Here is a 13294-nt window from a genome sequence, read left to right as displayed (position 1 = left end):
CTTCTTTCTGCTCTTCTAATTCCTCAAGATTATTGCTACATTGAGAACATTTCACTTCCTTTTTTTAAATTTTAATCCCAAAATGCTTTTCCCTAATTATGGCTAGTTCTTTTTTATCATTCATATTTTAGCATTTTCTTGGCTACCCAAACAAAAAATGTCACTCTGTTATGTCTATTGAATCATCCCATTTTAATTCCTTCCATAACACTAATCAGTTTTCTAAATCTTTTCTTGTTTATTTGCTTGTTTATTTTCCAGTTTCTTTTACTAGGATATAAACTATATGAGTGTGGAGATTTTTCTCTTGCTCAAGCCTGTATCCCCAGTAACTAGAATAGTGTCTGGAACCTCTTGTTTGTTCAAAAAATATTATTTAAATTAATGAATGAATGCATGAATCTAGTTGTAAGCTAATATACTTTGAAAAGTATTGCTGAAGACGCATTGCTTTTTTTTTTGTATTTTATTTTATTTTTTAACTTTACAATATTGTATTGGTTTTGCCATATATCAAAATGAATCCGCCACAAGTATACATGTGTTCCCCATCCTGAACCCTCCTCCCTCCTCCCTCCCCATACCATCCCTCTGGGTCGTCCCAGTGCACCAGCCCCAAGCATCCAGTATGGTGCATCAAACCTGGACTGGCAACTCGTTTCATATACGATATTATACATGTTTCAATGCCATTCTCCCAGATCATCCCACCCTCTCCCTCTCCCACAGAGTCCATAAGACTGTTCTATACATCAGTGTCTCTTTTGCTGTCTCATATACAGGGTTCTGGTTACCATCTTTCTAAATTCCATATATATGCGTTAGTATACTGTATTGGTGTTTTTCTTTCTGGCTTACTTCACTCTGTATAATAGGCTCCAGTTTCATCCACCTCATTAGAACTGATTCAAATGTATTCTTTTTAGTGGCTGAGTAATATTCCATTGTGTGTATGTACCACAGCTTTCTTATCCATTCATCTGCTGATGGACATCTAGGTTGCTTCCATGTCCTGGCTATTATAAACAGTGCTGCGATAAACATTGGGGTAAACGTGTCTCTTTCAATTCTGGTTTCCTCAGTGTGTATGCCCAGCAGTGGGATTGCTGGGTCATAAGGCAGTTCTATTTCCATTTTTTTAAGGAATCTCCACACTGTTCTCCATAGTGGCTGTACTAGTTTGCATTCCCACTAACAGTATAAGAGGGTTCCCTTTTCTCCACACCCTCTCTAGCATTTATTGCTTGTAGACTTTTGGATCGCAGCCATTCTGACTGGTGTGAAATGGTACCTCATAGTGGTTTTGATTTGCATTTCTCTGATAATGAGTGATGTTGAGCATCTTTTCATGTGTTTATTAGCCATCTGTATGTCTTTTTGGAGAAATGACTATTTAGTTCTTTGGCCCATTTTTTGATTGGGTCATTTATTTTTCTGGAATTGAGCTGTAGGAGTTGCTTGTATATTTTTGAGATTAGTTGTTTGTCAGTTGCTTCATTTGCTATTATTTTTTCCCATACCGAAGGCTGTCTTTTCACCTTGCTTATAGTTTCCTTTGTTGTGCAGAAGCTTTTGTTTAATTAGGTCCTATTTGTTTATTTTTGCTTTTATTTCCAATATTCTGGGAGGTGGGTCATAGAGGATCCTGCTTTTAGTCTCCAAACCTAGATTCTTTGCAACATAAATTTAAGGGTCTTGAGTATTTGTCCCAAAGAATAGGGAGGAATTTATTCCTTCCTGAGTTCACTCTAGGAGTCCAGATGATTCTTAAATTCAGGAGCAATCCCTCCTTCTCATCTCATTTCAGGACTTTCGTACCCCACATGAATCTTGTAGTGCAATGCCCCTGTGCTTTTTTTTAAACTGATGTTCACCCAACTACCATTTTCACTGGTCTTTGATGAGTACAGAAATTTAAAGCACACATTTACAAACTTTTGTAGCAAATTTGACATCATCATCCCAACTAAGTGTATGGACATTTTTTTTAATTATTATTTTATTCTAAAGAAATTCAGTTTGTGATGGACTAGGGGGAAAAAAAAGCATGTCCTTCATGACAAATAGTTGGAAAAGCTGCTATTTTAAAGCCAGAGTAGATATGAAGCTCAGAGAAGACTTGCAAAGCCCAGTGCCAGCTCAGAATCATGACAGCCAGAATTTTTATTTATTTATTTATTTTTTGAATTTTTAGATAATTAATGAAGAGTTTCTCAAATTTAAGAGTGCTCTTAGACTTCTTATATGTCCCTAAATTATTTATAATATAATATTTGAATTTATAAGCAAAAACACATGAATTCTTCATGTGCATAGATTTTATGCAACTATAAAACCAAGATAAGTTTAAAATTAAAAAGTTTAAATAATTACCATTCATGTATGTAACTTATTTCATGGAAACTAAATCGATACTTATTTGGGCATATGATAATAATTGCTATGATGCAGGTTTTAGAGAAATTTCTAGAGCAGGGATGATTCTAGAACCTTTTTCAATAAGGATAAAATAGCAAATATGTTCAGTTTTTTTAGTCATATGATCTCTTTTGCAACTACTCAACTCTGCTATTGTAGCATGAAAGTAGCCACAGACATAATGTACATGAATGGTCCTTTGGAATACACTGGTTTTCAATGTTGACTCTGGATTCCAGGTAATAGCAGAGAGTGAATAAGAAATCTGAGAATAGTAATACAGGTCTTGTACAAGCACATGGCTTGTAGACTAAATGATGTGAAAGCAAAAGCAGGGAGCCACTTGAAAGAAACCTGAAGAACACTACAAAATAAAAAGATACAGTGGAAGGGAGCTATTCTTTTTTATATCTAGTTGTATAATTTCTCCAGGTTCTCAGGGAAGAAGAACAGAAAGTTTGCATTGTATTCAACAACTCCTCAGTAATAATAACAAATAATAATGATTCACATACATTGAGTGTTTATTAGATGCCAGAGTCCTTTGTATCTGGGTTAATCACTCAGGCTATCTGGCTATATTATCTTGGTCAGCAGATAGGTTCATTTAACCATATCAGACCGGAGATGTGAGTCAGTTGTAAGATATACAAGCTTAGAGTTTAAGGAGGTTCTGGCTATAGTTATTGATAAGCACACAGATGGTACTGTGAACATGAGATCACACTGGGAAATACTATAGACAGGTTAAAAGAGTTTAGCACCAAGCCATGGAGCCACACATATAGAGATCCAGAATCAGATCACATTCTATGGGGACACCAAATTTCCCTCTGTGAACTATGAAGGATAAAACTACACAAGATAAGAGCACTTGGTAAGCCATGGATTTTGCAGAGAATGGAAAAATAAAGGTTATCTGGATTTGCATGGAAAGAAATAATTATCACGAAAGCCCACAGGTCACTGTAGATTCAATTATATGTTAGACACTCAAACTCACTTTAAATTATAAAATGAGAAAATGCATTGTGGACTAAGGACACCTGATGAAAAAAAAATCTATTTTCCAAAGATTCTATCTATATTAAGGAAAGTCATCTTGAAGTGTCTGCATCATCATTGTATAATTAGCACCCCAGGTTATATTTATTTAAGCCGTTCAAAGTCAGAAGAAGCACAACTCTATCTGGCAATACCATGATGAATAATACTCCTAATGGGGTTAAAAATTGAAACTAATTGGTTTGTGTGATTGTTATTAAGTCCAATTTAAGTTAGTTAATGGAATTTTGTTTGGCAAGGGAATAGAGTTTATCTTTGCAGATGATATTTTTATCTTTGAAATAAGTTGCTGTCACCCTATTGAATCCATGTATCTAAATAAAGTTAAAGTGATAATGTTCCTCTGCATGCCTCAGGTCAATGGTTAATTTTAGAGAAAACATAGTAAGAAAATTCATAACATTCCTGGTACAGTGGTATCTCTATCTAGAATACCGACACACTCAATCTTCATTTTCAACAGACTCCATGTAAGATCGGGTCACTTCAAACAGTGCGACAGTTTAGTGGAATATAAATCCATAACACAGTTGCCTAAATAGATTCCAGTGACACCCAATGATGAAATAAATGATCTTTCATGAAGACCAGATTTGGCAGGAAACCCAGAAAACATAATTAAGTAAACAATATACAACCTAGGTAGTCTTCTACACTATTTATTATACTTCACATATGATTGTTTCTTAACTGACTTGTGTATATAGCCTGGCTGAACTTTGAAATGAGTATTCACATATGTCATATCTTTTTGCCGTTTCATACTGTTCATGGGATTCTCGAGGCAAGGATACTGGAGTGGTCTTTCATTCACTCCTCCTCCAGTGGACCAATTTTGTCAGAATTCTTCACTATGACCCATCCATCAAGGGTGTTCCTGCACAGCATGGCTCATAATTCATTGAGATATGCAAGTTCCTCAGCTACAACAAGGCTGTGGTCCATGAAGTGGTATGACACCGGATGATGAGCCTCCCAGGACAGAAGGTGTCCAATATGCTACTAGGGAAGAGCAGAGGGCAGTTACTAATAGCTCCCGAAAGAATGAAGTAGCTGGACCAAAGCAGAAATGATGTTCAGGTGTGGATGTGTCTGGTGGTGAAAGTAAAGTCCAATGCTGTAAAATATTGCATAGAAACCTAAATGTTAGGTCCATGAATAAAGGTAAATTGGACATGATCAAGCAGAAGATGGCAAGATTGAACTTCAACATCTTAGGAATCAGTGAGCTAAAATGGATGGGAATGGGCAAATTTAATTCAGATGACTATTATATCCACTACTGTGGGCAAGAACCACTTAGAAGAAATAAAGTAGCCCTCACAGTCAACAAAAGAATCTGAAATGAAATGAAAGGATGATTTCAGTTTGTTTCCAGGGTAAACTATTCAATATCACAGTAATCCAAGTCTATGCCCCAACTACTGATACTAAAGAAGCTGAAGTAGACTGGTTCTATGAAGATCTACAAGACCTTATAAACTAACACCAAAAAAAAAAAAAAAGTCCTTTTGTCATAAGAGATTGGAATGCAAAAGTAGTTGAAAGTCAAGAGATACCTAGAGTAACAGGCAAGTTTGGCCTTGGAGTACAAAATGAAGCAGGGCAAAGTTAGCAGTTTTGTAAAGAGAGTAAGTTGGTCATAGCACACACCCTTTTCCAACAACCCAAGACAACTCTACTCAGGGACATCACAAGATGGTCAATATCAAAATCAGATTGATAATGTTCTTTGCAACCTAAGATGGAGAAATTCTATACAGTCAGCAAAAAAACAAGACCTGGAGGTGACTGTGGCTCAAATCAGGAGCTTCTTACTGTAAAACCCAAACTTAAATTGAAGAAAATAGGGAAAACCACTAGACAATTCAAGTATGACCTAAATCAGTACAGTGGAGGTGATGAATAGATTCAAGGGATTAGATCTGGTAGACAGAGTGCCTGAAGAACTATGGACAGAAGTTCATAACATTGTACAGGATGCACCACAACTAACCCAGAGATAAAGAAATGCAAGAAGACAAAGTTGGCTGTCTGAGGAAACTTTACAAATAGCTGATGAAAGAAGAGAAGTGAAAAGCAAGGGAGAAAGGGAAAGATATACCCAACTGAATGCAGAGTTACAGAGAATAGCAAGAAGAGATAAGAAGGCTTTCTTAAATGAACATGCAAAGATAGGGGAAAATAATAGAATGGGTAAGACTAGAAATCTCTTCAAGAAAAATGAAGATATCAAGGGAATAGTTCATGCAAGGATAGACACAATAAATGACAAAAATGGCAATTACCTAACAGAAGCAGAAGAGATTAAGAAGAGTTGGCAAGAATACATAGAAGAATTCTACAAAAAAAGGTCTTAATGACCTGGGTAACCATGATAAGATGGTCACTGATCTAGAGCCAGATATCCTGGGGCATGAAGTTAAGTGGGCTTCAGGAAGCATTACTATGAAAAAAGCTGGTGGATATGACAGAAATCCAGCTGAACTACTTAAAATCCTAAAAGATGATGCTGTTAAAGTGTTGCACTCAATATGCCAGCAAATTTGAAAGACTCAAGAGTGGTCACAGGACTGAAAAGTTGTTTTCATTTCAACTCCAAAGAAGGGCAATGCCAAAGAATGTTCAAACTACTGTACAAATGTGCTCATTTCACATACTAGCAAGTTTATGCTCAAAACCCTTGACAGCAATACATGATCCGAGAACTTCCAGATGTACAAGCTGGGTTTAGAAAAGGCAGAAGAACCAGAGATCAAATTGCCAAAATTCACTGTATCATGGAGAAAGCAAGGGAATTCCAGAAAAACATCTACTTCTGTTTCATGGACTATGCTAAAGCCTTTGTGTGGATCACAGCAAACTGTGGAAAATTCTTAAAGAGACAGAAATCAAATCCATTCTCTTGGCATAGTTGCCACTGTGCTTTGGATTATTTCCCCAATTCAAAGTAGCTCTGGATTCTTGAGTTTCCTTCTTTAAACAGTTTTTCTAGGGACCACATCCATATCTCCCCAGTAAAAGCAGAAGAAATTTATGGGTTCCCAAGTAGTTTGCTACATGCAAAACATTGAGGTGATGCTGAAAATTCTTAGGATCTGTGAGCTTGTTAGTAAGGCATCTAAGATTAACAGTTGTGCTGAGATACACAGACACTTTAAGCTACTACATAGATTTCTATTTTGTTTCATGACCTCTAATTTCTGAAGTGTTAGATGATTTCCTTTTCTATGTTTGGTTGCTCTTTATAAGATTTTCTTCCTTCCTAATCTATATATTTTTTAATTCATTTTATTGGGTTCTTGTCTGGGGGAGGGAATCCTATTCTGCCTTAATTCTGAAGATCTTGTTCCTCCCTTTTTAGATGGCTCATAAGGGCTTATAAAGGCCCAAATAGAGGTGTTTTAGAGAGGCTTATTTCTGGATTAAACAGTCATCACTTATAATTGCCATCCTCATGCCCCCAACAGGAAGCTTTACAAAAGGTGACTTTCTTTTCTGGGAGTGCCATCACTAATATCAGCACTATCTTCAGCATGGCTAGAATAAAGGAATTTGACCTAGCTGTCTGCAAGAAGCATGCCATTTGGCTAAGGAAAAATAAATGACACAACTTGAATGTCATTTTTAAAAAAATAATAAATGCAGATGGAAATGACCAATAATTTTTGAAGGAGTAAGGAAGATTACAAGGAAATATAAATTTAAATCCCTTGGATAATGTTAAATGAATTTGAATAGGAGTTTTAAGGTGGGATTTAGACTTTCAACAATACAAAAAGTGCTCCTTGAGGTCAGGGGTACATTGTGAGCAAAAAAGAGAAGAGGGGCAGCATGGGTGTGTGTGTATATATATATATATACACCATATTAATCAGCTTGGCTCTATTATGAGATACAAGAAGCAAGAATGTGCAGTCATGTTTTAAAAAGACAAATTATAAAGACTGAGTGATGACCTTAGTGATTTTATGACTTTAACCTTCAGCTTTGGTGACTGCCCCCACCCCCCAAATTTAAGATACATCTCATGTCAGATTCCATGTCTTTTCAGTTGAACATTTAGATTCTTTTACTCCTGTTGAGAAAAATAAGCTTTTTCAGCTAGCTAACCCCACCTTATTGAGTTCAGATACTAGCAGGCTGACATTAGTAACAAGAGATTAGAGGTGTGAACTTCCTCAATTTATGTTAACAAGGTGCTAAATGCAAAGGCCAATTATGAGTACCCCTGAATGTCAACTTCCTGTCGCCTGAATATCCAGTGAATGAGCTTGATCAGGGTATAGCCCTTGTCCTGTGGTATTTATAGGATTCTCAGCTGAAACTTATTGGATTCCTGAAAGTGCGGATTTTAAATTCCTCAGGGTATTGAGGAATTTTGTGGGTTCTCTATAAACGCTCCAGATGCTGTCCAGAACACCTGGCAATAAATTCCAGCCCCTCTGACTTCCCATTTCTTCTGATGCAGGGTTATTAAATATGAAATATTGCATGCTGAAATTCACATAAAACAGCCTAATTAGTAATAGGAGGAAGTGAGAGCAAGGGCACATGTGGTAAGAAAGGGATCATGGAGGGGGTAAGGATAGGGATCTATAATTGCAAAAACACAAGGAACTCACTCGCCATCCATTCAGCACCCTGCCCTGCCTAACTATATATACGCTTCTGCTGACCTCCATTGTTCGGGTCATTCTTTTTTTCATGATTTTTTAAAGCCTATTTTTAAATATATTTTTTACTGTAGGATAGTTTTAAATTTACAGAAAAGTTGTGAAGATAATACAGAGAGTTTTCATGTAAGTCTCACTCAAATATTGGCTTAAAAGGAAATACTAATACCCAGTTCACTGTAGGGAAGAAATATTTTTCCCTAATTCCTTTCCTGCTTTCATTGTACACAATGTTATGCTCTGGTTTAGAGTCTCAAAAATTCTGATAGAATAAGCTTACTCAAATGATATTATGACTCATAGTGCTATTTGTGCTGCAAGAGAGTTGCCTAAAGCATGGTCAATGGACTCCTTCCCATTTACAGAATGTTTGTAACCAGTCTTCAAAGAAGCAGCTTATGACAGAATTTAAATTCTCTATTTTGCTGAGTTTCTTATAGCAAGACCTTTCTTTTTTTTGTCTTTTAGTAAGGAAGCCATGCATTTATTTGCATTCTGTTGTTATCCTCTGTTACATTCCAATAGCCTACTCTACTACTCATTGTTCTAAATCAACTATCTGCATTACTTTTCCTGTGAAGCATCTAGAACTGCAAGGACAGCCCCCCTCCCCTAGTCTTTCTTTTAATATTGAACAGCCTTTAGAATTTAAACACCTTGAGCATAGGGCAAAGTCCTAAAATTTTCTTAAAGAGGTACGCAAATGGAAGAGGGTCCCTAACGCTTCTTGAATTGTATAAAAGTCCCTGATACTGGATTAAATTGAAAAACTGCCTATCCCTTGTTCCCCTAGCCAGGTCATGAAATAAATAAGTATAATTCATAGTGTAGTTTAATGTTGAAAAAAATTAATAAATTTTGATCTGATTGGACTATTGACATGAATGCAAAATAGCATTAAATTAATTTAAAATTATTCATAACCTTAATTCTTCAGCAGTTTTTATTTTAGGTTGATCTTCCATTATCTATCCTTGGTACTCACTGCTTATTACTTATAATGACAACATTATAATACTCTTGAGTTCTCACCTTCTGTATTTTTCAACAAGTGAAAAAAATCTTGATTTGAATTTTTTAATCTAGAAAATCCTTTTTTAAATAAGAGAAAATGACACTAAAGGGAAATAGGATTTCCTTCCTAGGTTCTAATCATATATATTTTTTATCAGTAATAACACTATCAATAAAAGACCATCTTCCTTGTACCAGACTAAATCCATTAATCATTGTAAGCAGGTAGACAAACTCAAAGTTCTAATATATTATGGTCTAGATTACAGTCTCAATCAAGAGTCCTTTTGCCCCACTGGTGGTATTTTGCAATGTTTGGAGGCATTTCTGTTTGCCACAGTTGGGCAGGGGCAATACAGGTGTGCAGTGCAAAGAAAGGAAAGCATATAGGGCAGCCTTCACAGCGAACAACTATCTGGTCTAAAATGTAATAGTTTCAAGGTTGAGAAACTATGGTGTACATGACCAATACAGGATGAATTTTGGTCAAGAGAATAAAGGTGGAATGGGTTTTATAGGATGAGTAAGGACATGAAAGCACATTAAATAGCTTGATATCTGAAGGAAAATTTATGCAGTGGTTTTAACCAAATGCGGGGGGAAAGTGGGTGGATGTGAGGGTACAAAGTAGTGAGGTACATTCTAGGTTATTGGAAGTTTTATACTTCTCAGAAGGGAACCTCTGGAAGATGAATAAGATGACTGAGGGCATTTTAGATCAAGGACTTCAGAATCTGAGATGTAAAACCTGTATGTAAGATAAAATTTAATACAGTGCTTTAAATGTTATGATAGTGATACACACAGGGAGGCAAGACAGCATATAAGACAGAGAAATCACCAAAACAGAGAAGGATTGGAAAGGCTTTCTCAGTGAGATGATGTGGTTCCATTTATACTGAACTCTAAAGGATGAATCACAGTTAGCTAGAGGACAGTGGAAAGTGGTAAGTAGTTTATTACAGACAAAAAGAAAAGTACACAGAGCAAGAGGGTAGAAAGAGTCTGGAAAATGTCTTGTTTTAAGTAGTTCAGTATGTATTCCTCTTATTGTAAGAAATAAAGAGAATGTTGAGGGATGAGGCTGGAAAAGAGGGAGTAGAAGTCAGAAGATAATGAAATTTCTCTTATGCCAATACTGACATTTGTAGTGATCGTGGAATGCCACTGAAAAATATAAAGCAAGTGAGTAACTTCATGATTCATGCCTTTGGAAAATCACTCTGTCCAGAGAGTGTGGCTGGAGGTACCAGGCTTAGGGTCAAGGAAGTCAGACAGGAGACTTCAGGACCATCTGAACAAGAGTAGCTGGTGATCCCACTGAGATACCCTAACTTACCTGGACATATTATTTGGTAGTTTTCAAAATGTGAAGGAGATCAGATATCTATGAATAAGTATTTTTAAGGGCTTTAAGTCATTCCCCTAAGCATATCACCATTCTAGAAAACATAGACATGCAGGTGAATCAAACATGGTTACTGATCTCCACAAGTTACAGGAGAGATAGGACATGTATATATTAATTGATACCTAAAGTAAGAAATGATACACTCCATGACAAGGGTACAGGTACATTGCAATGCAAATTTAGAGCAAGCAAAGGATGATTGCTCCATAGAGAATAAGAAAGGACTCTAAGACAGTAATGAAAATAGAGCACACTACTAATATCACAGTAACATAATAAAATAATAGGTGAAAGTTATTAAGCATTTATTATTAGTAAATGTTTCATTTAATCCTTATGTGATTCTATGTTAGGTACCTTTTTCAGATGGGGAAGCTGAGGTTGTAAAGAGGTTGAGAGATGTGGCCAAGGTCACCTAACTGCTATATGGAAAAGTTAGGAATTAATCTAGGTGTGGATGAAGCAAGCACCATTTAGAAATGTTGAGAAGAAAGGAACAGGCTTCTCTGTGGAAGAAAGAACATCATTATAAGCCCTGAAGTAGGGCATCCCAGAGTACATATGGAGAAAATAGAATGGTTTATTTTGCCAGGAGCCTGTGTGGATAAAATATCTACAAATAAGCAGATTTTTCTGAGTCATGTGGTCAAACAAACACCTTAGAACTTTCAAAATTTAGATTTTTGGTTTAACACCATTCTATAAATAAGCCATACCCCTATGGTGAATATAGCTAGACTTCCATTGCTTTGTTCCAGCTCTTTGAGTTAGGCCATCTTGAAGAATTTAGAGCAATTATTTGATCACACATATCCTAATTGACAAAAAAATGTTAATAGTATCTTCAAAATCCCTTACTCCCTAGCTGCCAAAGGAACGTGCATGGAACAGATGCCAAAGACAGCTTGGAAACTTTCGAGAGGGTTGGAAACAGCAGTTCCTATTAGTCTCTCTATCTACTGTATCCAGGGTTGGCATCAGAAGCAGTCTCTGTGCTTGCCAAGGACTCAGGTGGCATCCTGAAGGGACTACTACTTATGAAGCCATGTGGTGATTTGTATTTCTTTCAAACTCCAAGACAAAAATAGAGACCATGTATATGGATGCTAACCCTTAATTGGAAAAAAAAAAATTGTTTCAATAAAATGTTGTCTTTTAATAGTTTATTCCAAAGTTTACGCTCAATATTGGACACTGGTCCAAAAGATTGTAGTAAGGTTTTGTGCAAAATGACCACCTTCTTCTAATTTGTCTGCCTGAATATTTCCTGTGCCTTATAAAAGAGGGATAGGATGTCCTGGGTGAAACCATAAACATCAGGTCCGCAGTCACCCTGAGAGCCACAGCTCCCTGCTTTTCCTTACCCTCTGAGCTCTGACTTCTACAGACCTTTCTTTCTTGCTTATATCTTCTTACCCTATGCCGTCTCCTCAAAACGATTTTCTCCAACTCTATTTCATACTACCATTTAATTTTTCCTTCAGTTACACCTTTCATAAATACTTCCATTTTAGTCCTTATACTAAAGTCTGACTTGCAGGCAAACTGCAAAAGCAATAAAAACAACCACTTTCTATGCCTCAGTTTTAACACCTATAGTACAGCATTCTGTTTGTCTATTGGTGTATCAGTCTCACCACCTAGATTTTGACCTCTGCGAAAGCTGAGGCTAGATCATATTTACCACTCTCCTTCTAATCTTGGCTTTGGAACTGACACATAGCAGATGATGAATCAATAATGGTTAAATAAATGAGAGAAAAAAAGGTCCTTATTCTTTAAGAAAAGAAAAAGCTTTCTATACATAAAAGACACAGTTGTTTTATTTTCTATATTTCTTAACAAAATGTGACTCTGGGGTCAAATCCTGACTCCTTCACTTGGTACCTGTTTTACTTTTTCAAGCTGATTCAGTTCAGTTCAGTCACTAAGTCATGTCCAACTCTTTGCAACCCCATGAATCGCAGCACGCCAGGCCTCCCTGTCTATCACCAACTCCTGGAGTTCACTCAAACTCACGTCCATTGAGTCGGTGATGCCATCCAGCCATCTCATCTTCTGTCGTTCCCTTTTCCTCCTGCCCCCAATCCCTCCCAGCATCAGAGTCTTTTCCAATGAGTCAACTCTTCGCATGAGGTGGCCAAAGTACTGGAGTTTCAGCTTTAGCATCAGTCCTTCTAATGGAGACCCAGGGCTGATCTCCTTTAGAATGGACTGGTTGGATCTCCTTGCAGTCCAAGGGACTCTCAAGAGTCTTCTCCAACACCACAGTTCAAAAGCATCAATTCTTCGGTGCTCAGCTTTCTTCACAGTTCAACTCTCACATCCATACATGACCACTGGAAAAACCAAACCTTACTTTGTTGACAAAGTAATGTCTCTGCTTTTCAATATGCTATCTATGTTGGTCATAACTTTCCTTCCAAGGAGTAGGTGTCTTTTAATTTCATGGCTGCAGTCACCATCTGCAGTGATTTTGGAGCCCCCAAAATTAATGTCTGACACTGTTTCCACTGGTTCCCCATCTATTTCCCATGAAGTGATGGCACCAGATGCCATGATCTTCGTTTTCTGAATGTTGAGCTTTAAGCCAACTTTTTCACTCTCCTCTTTCACTTTCATCAAGAAGCTTTTTAGTTCCTCTTCACTTTCTGCCATAAGGGTGGTGTCCTCTGCATATCTGAGGTTATTGATATTTCTCCCGGCAATC

Source organism: Bison bison, unplaced genomic scaffold (genome assembly GCF_000754665.1).
Source record: "Bison bison bison isolate TAMUID 2011002044 unplaced genomic scaffold, Bison_UMD1.0 scf7180017864464, whole genome shotgun sequence".
Classification (NCBI taxonomy): Eukaryota; Metazoa; Chordata; class Mammalia; order Artiodactyla; family Bovidae; genus Bison; species Bison bison.
The sequence above is the reverse complement of the archived record's forward strand: the minus strand, read 5'-3'. Positions refer to the sequence as shown.